Source organism: Dasypus novemcinctus, chromosome 9 (genome assembly GCF_030445035.2).
Source record: "Dasypus novemcinctus isolate mDasNov1 chromosome 9, mDasNov1.1.hap2, whole genome shotgun sequence".
NCBI lineage: Eukaryota > Metazoa > Chordata > Mammalia > Cingulata > Dasypodidae > Dasypus > Dasypus novemcinctus.
Genome location: NC_080681.1, coordinates 34231148 through 34247450, shown reverse-complemented (window position 1 = coordinate 34247450; position 16303 = coordinate 34231148). Strand labels below are relative to the sequence as shown.

The following is a 16303-nucleotide window of genomic DNA, read 5'->3' as shown; positions in this document are numbered from 1 at the left end:
ACCATAATTTATGTACCAAATACTTGAATATGCAGTCTAATGGGTTTGTATGACTTTTTACACTTTGGGACAGCATTCAGATACTGATTAAAGTCAGTTTCCAAATATCTTAGAATCCCAGTGGGAGATTTCAGCTTTAGGGCTTTGGAGTGTGTCCTTGGATTATGCCCACGCCAAAGTGTCTGTGCTGGGAGTGTCAGGAACCTCTAAACAGCCCTGCAGAGGACTTTGTGCAAAATAATTAGACCACTAGCACGAAGGGTTCTGGGCTCTGAAGCAGTTGGAACACAATTCCATAACCTTTTCCCAATATAAGGTCCCTTCCAGGCTAGGGATCAGGGGAAGGAAAATTGGAGATGGGGTTGCCCAGCTGGAAGAATGAAAAAGAGATGAGGGGCCACCCAGAAGAGAGAGGACATCGTCATGTGACACAAGGTGCGGCTGTAAACCAAGGAACCCCAAGGATCGTGAGCAGCCAGCCCTGAATGCCACAGGCTTTGGAGAGAAGCATCGCCTTGCTGACAACTTGATTTTGGACTTGTAGCCTCAAAACCCGACTTTCTACCCTTTCCTAGTTAACCTGAGACCCATTCTGTGAGCCGGGATAAGCTGCTAAGAAACTATACAACAGTACACCATAGATTTGTTTTAGTTTTTTTGTTTTGTTTTGTTTGTACACCATAGACGTGAGAGAAGTTTTCCCCACACCTGGAGCCTAAGGGTAGAATTTAAATGAAGGGAAACATGCTAAAGCTGGAGAGCCAGATGTTATTACTACAGGAAGGGCACACTTTCAGCCTGAGGTCAAACACAAGGCTGCACTCCACTCATTGCCCTCGGGTGTTGCTAATACTTCACCACCCGAAGCTTCCCATTCTGTTCTAAGGTCACAACCCCGGCTTTGCTAGAAGAACCCGCTGGCGCACATTTACTGTAGCTCTCCTGAAACCAAGCTGTCCTAAAATCTTGGTTTCAGGAGAGATTCCACTCTCTTCAGCCTGGAATCTCTCAGAATCCCCAGTCTTGCCTGTGCTTTCTTCCCTGTGATGTTTCACATTTTTTTCCTTTAGTAAAGCCTTAATATGTGCATGTAAAACAAGAGAAAGAGAGAGTTTATGGGTGAGGGAGCATAAATTCTTAGAGGAAAGGGCATTTTAACAAGTTCAAGGGAGTGAGTAAAGGAGAGGGATGTGGTCAGAGAGAGAAAGCTCCTTTTGAGGCCCTGGAGGAAATGCAGTTCTGAGTGGGGACCCAGTCCAAGGCAGGTGGTTGAAAAAGAGTTGGGGATGAAAATCTTTGGAGTTTAAGAGACTGAGAAGTTGGGAGGCAAAGGTATAACGCGGAAGGCTCATCTCTACTGTTCTCCTCACCATGCCCTTCTCTGTCTCCAGTTTCTTCCTCTGATTTCCTGAGTAAACAAAAACTCTTAAATAAGTATCCGACAGCATTAAGTCCAGGTTTTTTATGAACAGCAATTTTGTGTCAGGTTCAAAGTTAGTATTTACTAAAGACAGAATATCACATACACCCAGTGTGTATTCCTTTGCGCAATCTTTACTATGTAAAGACAGTTGTTTCCTATCCTTGTGGCCATTTTTCTTCAGTCTGAGCTGTTAGGAGGGACCCACTGTAGTACTTTAAGATTCCTCTAGGGCAAGGATTCTTAACAAGGGGTCCGTGAGCTTGAATTGAAATTCAAAAAAACATTATTCTTGTGGGGTCATGCTGGTGCGGGTGTGATATATTTATTGAATAATAGATGGTGTGATGTGGACTTAGTAAGGGGTCTGTGGTTTTCCCCTGACTGGCAAAGGGGTCCATGGAACAAAACAGGTTAAGAACCCTGCTCTCTGGGAAAACCGAACCTTACTGCTGATGCCCTCCTCCACATATAGGAGATGGGAAGGCATCTAATCACCAGGAAAACTGCCAGGGCCATCTGAAGCTAAAGGAAGCTTCATTTTTAGCCTCATTTCTGGATGGAGGCACAGGGGCTCGTCTGCTGGTAAAATCTCACCCCCTTAGCATGAGTCTTCACTGTGGTGAAATGATGCTGTTGGATATATTTTCCCTTCCACACCTTAAGCTAGGAAACACAGGAGGATGCCAAGTCACCAAGGCAGCTAATGCTGCAGTCCCAATGGAACCTCACGGCTATCACAGGGCTATCAGTCTGAATCCAGGTCCTGGGGGATGACATAACCAAACTCCTGCACATCCAGTGGGTATTTGCTCCCCATCTGTGGTCTGCTGATGCTTCTTTCCTCTTCGCTGAGGCTGCATTCATCAGAGCCTCTGGAATCTTCATCTCCGTCACTGGTCAGCTCCCCATCTGGATACTCACTGTGCAGTTATTCTCACCTTTCTCTCATCTTCAGCGTCGTAAATTTCCTCTGGTTGTTGATCACTCACCAGCTCCCACTGCTGGCTGCAGGGGTGCACAGAGAGGGTGTCCTCCCTCCTGGAGGGGCCATCTCCAAGTAGTAAATGTCCTGTACATGCTCATCTTCCTTCTAGCCCTTCCGGTGCCCGATTCCCGCTGCCTTCTCACATAGGGCCCCCGATCTCGGATCACGCCTGTGGACTGCAGAGGATCATACGAGTCAGATGTTTTGTAGGAGTCGGCGCCGGCAGCCTCTGGGTCTCCCTCCTCGGGGACCAGGTCAGAGCTGGAACCCTACGTCCCCGGAGGCTTCTGGGTTCCCCTGCACACCCTGGGAGGCCGGCTCATCCGAGGGGGTCCTCGAGGATGGGGGCTGGAGACCCCCGGGGAGCGGCCTTCCTGCCGGGCCTGCCAGGCTTCCGCGCGGAGGCCGTGCGGGCTGCGCTGCTGGAGGCCCGGCGCCCGCGCAGGGCCGCGCGCCAGGGGCGGGACTGGCTTCTCCTGGGAGCGCAGGCAGCTGGTTGTTGTTGTTGTTGTTATTATTCCCCGCTGCCCTCGCCGGGCCCTCGGGGGCGTCCTCGGGGCTGCCAGCTCCTCCCGCCGCCTCGACTCCCTTCCGCGCGAGGACGGGGGGCTCGGCGGTGCGCGCTGCGCTCCCCGCGCCCGCGTGGGGCTGCTGTCCTGCCGACCCCAGCGCTCACAGTGGCTCTTAGCATAACACGAAGTCTAGGTTGGAAGGCTGCAAACCAAGGGTTAAAGCGTGGGAAGAATATTATCAGTGCTTTTAAATGCTTCACGAACAACAGCCGTCAATTAAAAGAATCACAGAGTCATAAAAGTACCCCCTTTCTTTCAGCCCTGATTAAATGCAGGAGAAAATGTCAGTTTGGCGCCGGTTTGTCTTGAACACGTGCTAATGTCCCTATTTAACAAAACAAAACCCAACGAAAAAAGCTGCTGCAAACTCAATTCAGAAGACTGCAGGACCTAGTAGGAAATTTATCACGTTTTATTTGTATTTTTCTTGGGTTCATTTTTACCCTTTCCTTCTATGTAAGGCAAATGGTAGTGGTCTTCCACTTAAAGATGAATTTATTTAGGTTTCAAGTAAGTGAAATTAAAGAAAAATAGGAAGTAAATAACAGCCTTATTGAGTTACTGGAGAGAAGAGAACGAGTTCTGAGAGAGAAAAAGAGAATCCCCCAAATCTTATCTCTTCCAGGAAGGGGAAAGGAATGAGTCAAGTATGTCAGCCATTTTGTCCACAGTAATCTATTTTTCTAAACCTAAAGCTTGTATTATCTCTCAAGAGGAGGAGAAACATATGCCAGTAAATAAATGTATGAATAACTGTGGACTTCTCTTTTAATTTCTGTTGAATAAGAATACCTACTTCATAGTGTGTGGTTGTAACGATGAAGTAAGCTAGTGCATATATTCAAACAGTGGCTGGGAACCAATCAATAAATATATTATTACGAGGACTGTATCCTGGCTTGCCGGGGAAGATTCCATTTACCTGGGACAGGTAATTATTGTAAAATGTAATTATTACATTTTCACTCTCAAAAGTAGCCCAGTTTGTGTTCATATCAGCATTACACACAATTGCCAAGAGATGGAAGCAGCCGACTGTCCATAAGCAGATGAATGGGTAAATAAAAATGCAGTTTAGGAGGCTGTGGACTTGGCCTAGTGGTTAGGGCGTCTGCCTACCACATGGGAGGTCCGAGGTTCAAACCCCTGGGCCTCCTTGACCCGTGTGGAGCTGGCCCATGCGCAGTGCTGATGCGCGCAAGGAGTGCTCTGCCACGCAGGACTGTCCCTCCCTCAAGGGGTGAGCCGAGAAAGGAGAGCTGCCCAGGAATGGTGCTGCACACACGGAGAGCTGACACAACAAGATGAGAAACAGATTCTCATGCCAGGGACAAAAGGACAAAGACGCAGCAAATAGACACAGAGAACAGGTGTTGGGGGGTGAATAAATAAAATCTTTTAAAATAAAATAAAGCCACCCAGCTTGTATGATGAACTATATTGTCACCCCAATTAAGATTATCTTTTCTACTTATTTGGCTATTGTCATACTCTTTGTCTCATATTTTGTTATTGTTTTATATTATTACCATATTTAACTTTACATGTATTCCTATCTTGTCATACAAGCTAAGCCATATGTTTATTAAGAGTAGAAACCATGTTTTATATTTTATTAATCACTTCCAAAGCATCAGCACAGTGTGTAGAATAGCAGGCTCTCAAGAAATAAGTAATTATAGTTAAATTAGTGATCAAATCAAAAGAAGTGTATTGCCCATATCTAATCTGTCTGCAAGACACAGAGAGCTAACTTTTGGTGAAGTCGATACAGTATACAGTATACCATGTGCATGTCCTCACCTTCCCTGTTCCCAGCGCCCTACGCCAATAAGGAAAACTATTGAGAATGATTTGGACATAATGATTAGTTTTGTTCAGAAGCACCCTGAAATAGAATTGAGGAATACTGTACCAATGTTCAAAGAGCCTGACTTTGTCAAAGAAGTTTAATAACTTAGGAACTTCCTAAATTAGTATCAGTGCAGGTAAAAAAAGATTTTATATAGAATGAATTGTTTATTCACTCATGTTCTTAAGATATTAAATGTTATAAATGTAACATTTTCACTAAAAATGATTGCAGAGGAGTGATGTGGCTCAAGTGGTTGAGCTCCCACCTCCCACAGAAAAGGTCCCAAGTTCGGTTCAGGTGCCTCCTGAAAAAAACAAAAACAAACGACATGCAAAACAAGCAAAAAAACTCAGGAAATCCCAATGTGGCTCAGTGGCTGAGTGCCAGCTTCCCACATACGAGGTTCTGGGTTCAATCCCCAGCTCCAGGACCAAAAAAAGATTGCCAAAGTCTTTTTATTAAGTCAAAACAATTTTCAATTTTATACAAAAAGTCCACATGGCTTTGCTACCAGAACAGCTAGAAAATTAATTTAAAAAACTTGAAAGATTGTCCCACATTTGTCCATGCTGCCAGACCACTATGGGTTGAACAGTTCTGTGGATGGTAATTTCATCAGCATATCTAATTTGGTAGTGTGGGTGGATGTTAACAGGTAACTTTAGACGACACTTTCACATTCTGTCCTACCCCTTAATAACATCTCCTCTATTGAACTTTGCCATTTCTGTTGCCACCGAGCCTCCAGGTGCATGCTTCTTGTTACCTGCACATGTACTAAACACCTCCCTGAATGGCCTCTCTGCTCCTGCCACACTCTGAACATCAATAGTTTTCTTTTTCATTTTTAAATTTTCTGTTGTTATTTTTTTTTCCTTTTGTCAGGGAAAAGAGCAAATGCAACCCCCCACCAACACAAATTATGCAGTTGCGTTTCCCCCACGTGGGGAAATCAGAGGGGTTAGCAGATCCCCAGTGCAATGGATCAGCCTTGCCCTGGGAAAGCCATCTCCGTGATCATGGTATCTCCGCTGTCAGGTAAGTATTCGATAGGTTTTTGATCCTTATCTACCTAATCCAAAATTCGCAGCATGGCTTTTCTTTATGGAGGGCAGAGGACGAATTTTCTAAATCTTTTGGATCCCACAAAGAAAGTCAGGTCTGTGTACATCAACAAAAGAAAGAAGGAAAGCAACTGAGGTAAACACTATTGGATGGCATCTTCCCTTGGTATTATATATCATTATGTTATTCTTTCAGCTCCCTTCTCTTAAATTCTACTGCCCTCTTCTACCTTCTATCTATCTATATTTGTTTCTCTCCCTCCATATTTGACATCGCTTCCAGGAATTGATATAGCAAAACTCTATCTGTACTCCTGTTTTTAAACTTTATCTAAATGTGTAAAATTCCTTTCCCATGGGACAATATCACAATATATTGGAGTGCTTGGTATTTACAACTTAGAAGTGTGATGAGGATAAAAAAAATATTGAATCATTGAATAAATAGCTAGCAAGAACAAATATTTAAAGAATAAAATCTGGTACTCAAACACATCTCTATTTTAGTAAGTTCTTCCATACACACGAGGTAGAACTAAAGTAGACTGAAGTCAGCAAGGCATTCAAACTATACAGATTTCCTATAAACTACTAGTATCAATGTAGGAAGGAAAGATGCAAGAAGGAAAAAGACAACTTATATCACAGAACTCATGGGTCATCAAAATCTATAGTCTGCCCTAGCATAGAGTAGTTTTCACAGCCTGCTGCATAGTGATTCTAAAATTACTAGCAAGAAAGAACAGTACTAGAATGACTTTTATGGCTAAATTGACTCCATGTCGTAATTATTCTCCATGCTAGCATTCTCAGAAAAATCCCAGCTATAATACAAAAAAGTAAAAATACAGTCATATCTGAATGTTTCATTTCTTGAGCCTTCTTGATCCATTCTGAACTCGCTTGTGTTAAGAGCTAGCTAGCTCTCTTTCAATCAGATAAGACTGATTGAGTTAGAGATAATCAGTTTTACCATCCTCTCCAACATTTCTTCCTGCTGAGATAGCAATGTCCTTACTTCATTGGGGAAAGGTATTTCTCTTTTCCTCTATGAACTTTTCTCTGTCCTGCTGTTAGAGTAGTTGGAGTAGAGTAGAAGTCCTGCTGGTACAGAGGAAAGGAATTGGGTACCAGGGTTAAGAGTCAAGGTGCTCAGGTGTTTTATTACCATTTCTGGGGAGAAAGGATGGAAGTTGGTGGAGTCTTTCTGGGCATTTTCTTCAGCAGGCATCTGGGAAGACTCTAGGATCAAGGGTAGGTTAAGCTTCTGTGCTAGGTACATGGAGGTCTAGTCACAGCTTCAAAGTCCTCCTGGCTCTTGGGTCAGACCTGGAAGTTGATGCCCAAGGCCCTCAAATTCCTATAAGGCAGTCTGAAAAGAAAATTACAGTCCAGAAAGATCAGAAAAACCTAAACTGCAACTAGCAGTGGAGAGTGAACAAACTGAACGCGGGTAAATTTTTTTTTAGATATTATCTTTTATTTTTATTTTTTAAAAACAAATCAGTTTTACTGATGTAAATCAATAAAGAACGCAGGCAAATTTTATAACATACAATGCTCCAACAGAAATGCATCTTTAGTACTTATTAGATGATTAAATCTGGACAAGGGGTCAGAATTCACCAAAATTGACTCAAAGCCTCCTAAGAAACAAATGAATTTTATTTTGATAAATTGGAGCCAGGACAGGAAATTCTTATTCATTTGTTTTGGTTTGTTTTCTTCTGAATTTGTTTTAAATGCTGTAACTAATTTTGCATGTGTAATTTTGCTATCATGACTCTCTCTCCAATTGTCTTAGGGGATTGTTCTGCCTTTTGAGCCTGTTTTGGTTCTGATCAAGGAATTCAGACATGGGAGAGACACTATGGAGCACTGACCGTGTCCTCCTCTGGCAAAGGTTTCTGTCTCCAGTCATGAGTCATAATTGTCAAAATCAACCAGAAGACCAGGTCACTGCTCCATGTGTGCAGTTTTTCTTTGGCTTTTTTACTTTTTCAATACAATCAAGAATATACTTGCCAATTTTCAGAGTCAATTAATAGTAGTTTATGGGAAGCAGACTTGGTGCAGTGGTTAGGGCGTCCGTCTACCACATGGGAGGTCCGCGGTTCAAACCCTGGGCCTCATTGACCCGTGTGGAGCTGGCCCATGCGCAGTGCTGATGCGCGCAAGGAGTGCCCTGCCACGCAGGGGTGTCCCCCGCGTAGGGAAGCCCCACGCACAAGGAGTGCGCCCTGTAAGGAGAGCCGCCCAGCGCAGAAGAAAGTGCAGCCTGCCCAGGAATGGCGCCGCACACATGGAGAGCTGACGCAACAAGATGATGCAACAAAAAGAAACACAGATTCCCGGTGCCGTTGATAAGGACAGAAGCGGTCACAGAAGAAAATCACACAGCAAATGGACACAGAGAGCAGACAAGGGGAGGGGGGGAGAGAAATAAATAAAAAATAAATAAATAAATCTTTTAAAATATAATAGTTTAGACACACATAATTTTGATAATTTCAATTTTTGTAAATGTGCAGCCTGTCTAAATTGCCAGGAAATAGTTAGGAACTCTCTGATTCATTCTTCAGCCCAACACAGACCCTTCTGCAGCAAGTGTAGAATCCTGTCAGAGAACTTCAGGCCTCTTCTCAGACCCGAACGAGGACACAGTTTTCTGTTTTTTTCTTTCTTTATGAGTGGGGTTTCTCTGTTCCCTTCGTTCTCTTTATACCCTGCATTCTCACCTTTGGTGAAGAGTGAGTCTTTAGGCTTAAATCATTTATTTGTTATTAGACCACTTGTATTGAACATCTACAGTGTGCCAAATACTTTACTGGGTACTGAGGATAAGGCAGAGGGCAAAAGAGACAAAAACCCCTCCTTCATTCAGCCTCCATTCTGAAACTTTAAACAAATATGCAATGACATAGGATGTCAGGTGTGCTGTGGAAAAAAATCAAGTAGACAAAGTGGATCGGGAGTATGGGGCTGGCAGTGGTGGTTAGTCTTTTAAATATGATGATGAGAGAAAAGTGATAAATTTGGAAATACAGTATGTTTGCCCATTTGAGGTTCATTTTAAATTAAAACAGAGCAATCAATATAGCTGTATGTTTTCTTTTAGGCACCCTAGGCTGCAAGAGACAGAAAAGTTGTGTATTTAGTAAGGATTTAATAGAAGTGGTGACCTTGCAAAGCATGGAAGGAGGAGGAAGCAAGAGAGAGGCAAAGGGATTGAGGGTGATTGCAAGAAGGGAATAGCATGATAGATCATAGCATTAAAGCTAGACAAGAAGGGAAGATGGACATCAGATGGATGAGGGAATGGGAAAAGGTGTCAGGATTAATGGGTTACTGAACCCAGTGGAGGTGAAGCATTTTTGGAGTCCATAAATTCCTGATTCTCTTCTGGGATGGAAGTCAGAAGCCCCACTGGAATTTGGTCCTCCATGTTTGTATTGGAGGATGAGGCTCACAATACTGCTCAGCACCTTAGGAAACCAGACATGGGCAAACAGAAGGACCTTCTCCAGGAGGGTTCTTCTAGTCAGGAAAAGGCTGAAAATGCAATCAAGGCCAAATGACAGGCATCCTTTTGTTTCCTTCCAGGGCAAGGAATTTCTGAGGACTCCTAGTCCTTCATGGGGACGTTCACGATAACTTCCTACTACACTTGATTTATATATTTTTCATTGTTGACAGAATTCTTTGAGTCATGTAGTTTCACTATTCCATATGCAAACTTAACTTTCTTTTAGTGTTTTCCAATGTTATTTTGCTATTCATAAAATCTTGATTTACAGGATTTATGGGATGGAATATTATAAATAAATGTTCTCAAGGAGATTAACTAAATTCTTAAACTTTTTGGTAGTGCCATGTAAAATTTATGACCTCTCTCCTCACAGATGTGGTCTATGTTTACTGTCCCTCCCCCACCAACATTATTGGTTATCTTTATTTGAAATGACTACATTAAGAGAATTCATTATTTACTATGTATGTTCATTCACTTCCAACTTGAATCTACCAGGCTTTGAGCTACATATGAGGGGCACATATTTAATTATTTTTTATACTCTTTCCAAAATAAATAAGTTTGTTAAAAGCAATTGTAGGTTTTCACCTGCTGGTAAACATTATACATTTTTATTGACAAAAAAAAAATGAAAAACTCTTTCAATTTCATATCTTTAAATAGATGGAGATATAAGAGCTCAAATTCAGCTAATACAAATATTGATGTCTAATGCAACAAAAGGTTAAATTGTTATGCAAAGGAGTAAACAAGACTGGCTACTGTAAGTCATACATCTCCTTGAAGTTAGTGTGTATGTATTATATGACTCAAGTACAAATTCACATTTGTAATTCTTCTGGGCATTTTGCAGCCTGAAACTTTACTTATTCTTAATACTTGACTCAGTAAGTAAGTCTTCCCAGGTTAACTTACCTATGATAATGTATGTATAAACACAGATATTCCAGTTCTTTTTGTTGTTGTTGTATAATTTACTTTTTAAAAACTTTATTTTATACATTTAATAATTGAAAATATAAACAAAAACTAGAAAGAAAACACAGTTGAATAAAAACATTCATTTTTCATTTTTAAATTAAATATACTGGACACATATATTTTAAAATCATACAATATGTTACACAATACATTTGATTTATTTGGTTCATAATAATGCATAGTATTTGTCCTTTTGTGTCTCGCTTGCTTTGCTCAACATAATGTTCTCCAGGTTCATCCATGTTCTCATATGCTTTACAACTTCATTTCTTTTTACAGCTGCTTAATATTCTGTCATGTGAATACACCACAGTTTATCCATTCATCCATTGATGTATACATGGGATAGTCCAGTTCTTAGTATCAACTTTCTTTTGTTCTTCTATGTGGTCATAACTAGACATTCTCTTTTGTGACAGTTTGAAACAACCCAAACATATATGAATTCATTCATTCAAGTATTGATTGAGTGCCTGCCATATGCCAGGCACTGTATTTAGTACTTGGGATACATCACAAACAAAATTGTTTTTGTGAATCAGAAAGGCACTTCTTACTCAAAACCTAAAATGGTTCATGTGATTTACTGACTTAAACTAAAATGTATACTACATGGAAATATATTTGGTGCTTTCTTAAAAAGCGTAAGTACAGCTATTTCCATATGTCATTGGACAGTCCTGTGATATCCTAGTCTTATCATAATGGTCTTCAACCACTTTTCATTATTTTAGAAGCTACTTTCCTCCATTTTCTTTCTGTCTTACCCTGGCAAAATCTCAACCTTGGATTGAGAAACTCTCTTCCCTCTCCATGAAGAATTACCAGTTTGTGGGCATCAACTGTCTCAAGTATGTCTTATTAACACACCTCCCCAATCAGCTTGTTGTCCTGTTCTCCATAATGACTATTTCAAACCTTTTTCACTATCCCCAAGCCTCCTTCCTGCTCTCCTCTCCTATCTGCAGCCTAGATTTTTTTTTGAACTATATAATCAGCTTCCTATTAAAAATTTCCAACCAGATATTGCACAGGTATCATACAGATATCATACCTTGAATTTATTAAGTCCAGACTGAACTAATGATCTTTCCCTCCCTCAAATTTGCTCCCCCTCCTATAATTCCTTTCCCAGTAAATTGTGTCATCCTCCAAGTGCTCGAGCCAAAAACTTGAATCATCTCCACATCCAATTCAACACGTGTCTACCTCCCAAATAAATCCATTCTGCCCTTTGCAACAATTCCAAGCTTTAATAGTACCATCTTATCATCACTGTTACCCCCCCCCCCCACTCCCACCCCATTTACCCTTAATTAGTTCAAATCTGGTTTACCGCAGTTCTTAAAACCCAACAGGATCAAATGATAATGCACTCAATGATGATACACTTTTTTTTTCTTCTTTTTTGAGGTAATGGAGGAGGGGATTGAACCCGGGACCTCGTAAGTGGGAAGCCAGCACTCAACCACTGAGTCACAAGCAGCTCCCTGATGATACACTTTAAAGGTTTTTGATACTCTGCTCTCCTGGTGATTACTGTCTAGTGGCAGAAATAGACACATATAATTACAAATCTAATATGTGCTATGTAATTAAGTTGCAATGAAAAGTACATAATAGGAAGACCTTATCTAGTGGAGGCCTCCCTGAGGAAGTGACTTTAGGCTGAAATGGGAGGAATGAATGTGGGGGTGGGAGGAAAGGAGGAGAGAGCCAATCATAGAAGCCTTGAGAGAGGCGACTAGGGAACTGGCAAGAGCTGAAAGGTCAGTGTGGCTGGACATGGGGGCACTCCTGGAAGCACGGTTGGAAATGAAGGTAGATAAATCATGTAGGACCTTGTAGCTCAACCGTAAGGATTTCAAAAAACAAAACAAAACAACTTTATCCTAAAAATAATGGAAAGTAATTGAAGGGTTTTAAGGGTCTTAATATGATGCTTTTCCAAAGATCACCTCAGGCTTCTGTGAAGTGGTTGTCTGGAGAGTCGAGAAGTTAACAGTTGGGCAGAATTTGCACTACCATTCCTGGCTTTTATTTCCTTTGATCTCCTTCAGGCTTTTCACCATGTGAGGGCCACATGCTAAGTCTGTACCTGCCTATTTTTTGGCCCTGAATAATGAGGTTTCAAACAATGACCATAAAAACAACACAAAAATCAAATCCAAACAACAATGAAACACTATGGTATTGATTTTGACTCTTCCAAATGATTCTTGATCATCAGTATGCTAGGAAATAAGGGCTTCTGGTAGTGATTTTCAATGTTTCGAGTAAGAAGTGCTTTTTTAATTCAAAAGTGCCTGCTGCGCGGGCTATTTATAAGGCCCTAGTAAATAGAGTGTCCTGCTTTCTGAACTCAGTGCTGGGGACTTTTATTCCCACATTAAAGCGACGCCTCAAATTGTTGATCCTCAGATTTGCCCTTCAGGAAGCTGGCTATTTACTGTTCTCTGGACAGGGTTATTAAACAGCTTCTTCTGTTTTTGTCCTCCCCCCATGTGTTCATCCACCCATCTGCCAGTTGCTCCATCTATGCATCCATCTAGGAATGAGCAGTAAAGAATTTAGAAACATTGTTGGCAAGTGGATCTAAAAGACAACTACTGTGCTAAACATATTCCTGTAATACAGGTTAGCATTTTTTTTTTTTAAAGGAGTTACGGGGAGCAGACCTCATCCGTGAGAAGCAGGCATTCAACCACTGAGCTACAACTACTCCGCGTTAGCAACTTTTAAATTATCTGGAAACCATGGGGAAGTAGCTGCCAAGACTCTCAAAATTCTAAACCACTCTCGTCGTCATGCAGCTGTTGTCAAACAATTCTTAAGTACCATTTTAAACCCAAGGAAATCATGTCAACTCTAGCCTCAGCTGCTACCTAATATTAGTTAAGCACCCACTATGTGCTAGAGGAGTGGTGGGAAGGACTGGAGAAAAAGAACATAAGCAGAATCGATTAAATGAAAAAGTGGCTTTAACAGTAAACGATTCGTGGGCACCCTTCTACTCCTAAGCCCCAGTACTTTTCCCAGTGCGGGACATTCCTGAAGCTTCCAGCCAGCGGGCTCCGGCCTCAATGAACCAGCCCTCCCCACGCTTCTCCACCCAACCCACCCCTAGTGCGGGAGCTTCCGCCAGCCCCGGCTAGGCCAGGTCACGTGACAAAGCACCGACCAATAGGCGAGCCGCCCGCGACCCGTCTCCTATAAAGGCGCCCGTCGCCGCTGGCTAGCGCCGCCATTAGGGCGAGAGCTGGCGGTGACGGTCGGTGGAGAACAGCTTCCCTGCACGGCTTCACCTTGTGCAAGCTGAAGAGGGCGATCGGGTACAGTCCTTCCCACAGGAGGTAACAGAGCCTCTTTGGGGAGCATTGCCCCGGGATCTGGGTCTGAACTGCGGCCCTGGGTGGGGAACAACTGTTTTCTCCTCTCCTCCCCTCCCCCATCAGCGTTGTGCGACGGGCAGGGCAGTTAGGCCGGGCTGGTGCGTGGCTGCGGTTTAGGTACGCTGTCAGTTACTTTCCTTTGGTCTCACCAGCTGCAAACTCATGGCGAACTAGAAGTTCCAATGGATCCTTTCTAAATTTTTGACTTTGCCCCCAAATGCTTGGTTTTCTGCAAGGGAGGTGTGGGGAGAAGAAGGCTGGCCAGAGGATGGTGCCCCAGTTGGGCTACTGCACTGGCCTTCTCCCCATCTCGAAAAACAGTCATGGTCTTTGCAGTTCCTCTTAGGTCTGGAGGCTGCAGGGAAGACTACAGAACTTTAGCTGGCACTTTTGCTGTGTTTATTCTGGCCGCCATTATTTGAGAGAGGGAGATCCTGGTCCTTGATTCATTTGTTCGTGCAACTAACATTAAGCCCTTGGAGCATTGTGAACTCTCTCTGGGTGCTGCAACAATCCGATGTGGGCCAGATCTCAGGGTGCTCACTTGTGCTAAGAATTTAGAGGTATGCATGGGATGTTCATGGGACCCTAGAAAGGGAAGGGAGGGAGGCTTCCGAACAGAGGTGATAACTGATCTGGATCGTGAGTCACAGCTGAAGAGTGATGAGGAGGGCCCTGGTGGAGGAGACATTTTCAAAAGGCGTGGACACGTGTACAGAGTAGCATGGTATAGTGGAGAATGGGTTCGCGGATAAGATTATGAAGGAGTTGGCTTCCTCTGGAAGCCCTCTCTGACCCTCCTTTTTGTTACCCAGCCCCTTATTCTGACCTCTGTCAGTACTAATTGTATGTACTGTATTATAATCGTCACCTACTTAAAAGTCTCTTTACAAGATTGTTTCCCCAGTTCCTGGTTAAATGCATGACACCACTGTAGGTGCTTTATAAATATTTAATAAGTGAATAAATAGAATCTGAAAGAAAAGTGGTATCCTGGAAACCAGAGGAGAGTTTCAAGAGGGTCACAATAGTCTAGTGACAGATGTTGCTGAGAGATCAAATAAGATAAGAATGAAAAAAAAATCCATTGGATTTAACAAGTAAGTATGGTAAGTAGTAACCTTAGTGTAAGGGGACTTTTAGAGGAATGGTAGAAGCCAGAAAGCCATGTTTGAGAGAGGAAGTAAAGGTGGTGTAGTTCTTTTAGAATGTAATGATTTGAGGTGCAGAAGAGGTAACTAACAGATAACAGGATCAAGGGAAGAGTCTTTAAGGAGAAATGATAATGTTTATGTGGAGGGTTAGTATGGAAATGTTAATAATAAAGGGAAGAGAGAGGGAGACCTTTAGGAGCTGGGTGGGATGGTATCTAGAGTACCCAGGGAAAGAGTTCTTAGACTGAAGAGAAGGGATGAATGGAGGAGCGAATGAGAAGATTAAATCATTGTGAAGAATATACATTTTCTACAAATTAACCTCTGTTTGACCTTAACTGAAACCTGATTGTATTTTGAAGAAACCATGTTCTCCCTTGGATTAGAGACTGTTAATTTGATGATGCAGAATTTGGAATCAGTATTTGAGCTCAGCCCATGACCAATTACTTTTGACATTTCTAAGCCCTAGAGCACTCTGATTTCCAGAACAGAAAACTCTAGTTCCATGTGATACTGCTTCTATGCTTGTCTAAGATCTCCTGTGAAGTCCCTCACAGCAGAATAATTTATCCTCTGCCATTTATTGAATTAGATGCAAAGTATTTTTATAATTCAAACTTTATTTCAAATTCAGAATATAAAATAACAGACAAAAGGCAATTTAACAAATTAAGGAAGCATTACTTTAAAAAAAAAGTTCTGTCCAATTCTTTTACCTCCTCTAATCCCACAAACTCAGTTGTTCCCCGAGTGTTCATACAGATAAGAGATGAATAGAGATTGGTTAAATGACATACTCAAGGTCTCCTTATTAAGGAAGAAAATGAAGAAGAGGGGAAAAAGCTTAATCATTCATATTTTACAACACCAAACTCCAAATTTTTTTGGCCTTTAGCATTAATATAGTACCTTCCTTGCTTTTGATACAAAAATATTACACTATTGTTGTTATAGTCTATAATTGCATTAGTTATATTTTTCCCCATGTGTCACCATACTCTTAACACCTTATGGTAGAAGAGCATTCCAGTATTTTATCTTCATTCTCATCTTACACCAAAGTTCTTGTTATATAGTCCCTATCTATTCTCCAGCTGTCCTCCATGCAAAGTATTTTTTAAAGTCTTTTTAAAAACCTCAAAAATTTCAGCTATATCTAAAATTGAGTCTTCCCAGGCTCAAAATATGGCAAATTATATTGCTTGTTTGGTAGATGTATATATTTTTTAACCTTTATTTTGTACATCTAATAACTGAAAATATAAACAATTAGTGAATAAAAAGAAACCACAGTTGAATAAAACCATACATTTCTCAATTAAATGTACTAGATACATATACA

General features: G+C 41.7%; 1 non-coding gene and 1 pseudogene across 1 annotated transcript; both read right to left on the bottom strand.

Annotated features, from left to right (window-relative positions):
- Window positions 1–1457: 1457 nt before the first annotated feature.
- LOC111763462 (probable RNA polymerase II nuclear localization protein SLC7A6OS) lies at window positions 1458–13660 on the bottom strand (annotated as a pseudogene).
- LOC111763470 (U1 spliceosomal RNA) lies at window positions 5718–5881 on the bottom strand. The gene has a single exon (XR_002796338.1). It is a non-coding gene; the product is annotated as a U1 spliceosomal RNA (small nuclear RNA).
- Window positions 13661–16303: the final 2643 nt, after the last annotated feature.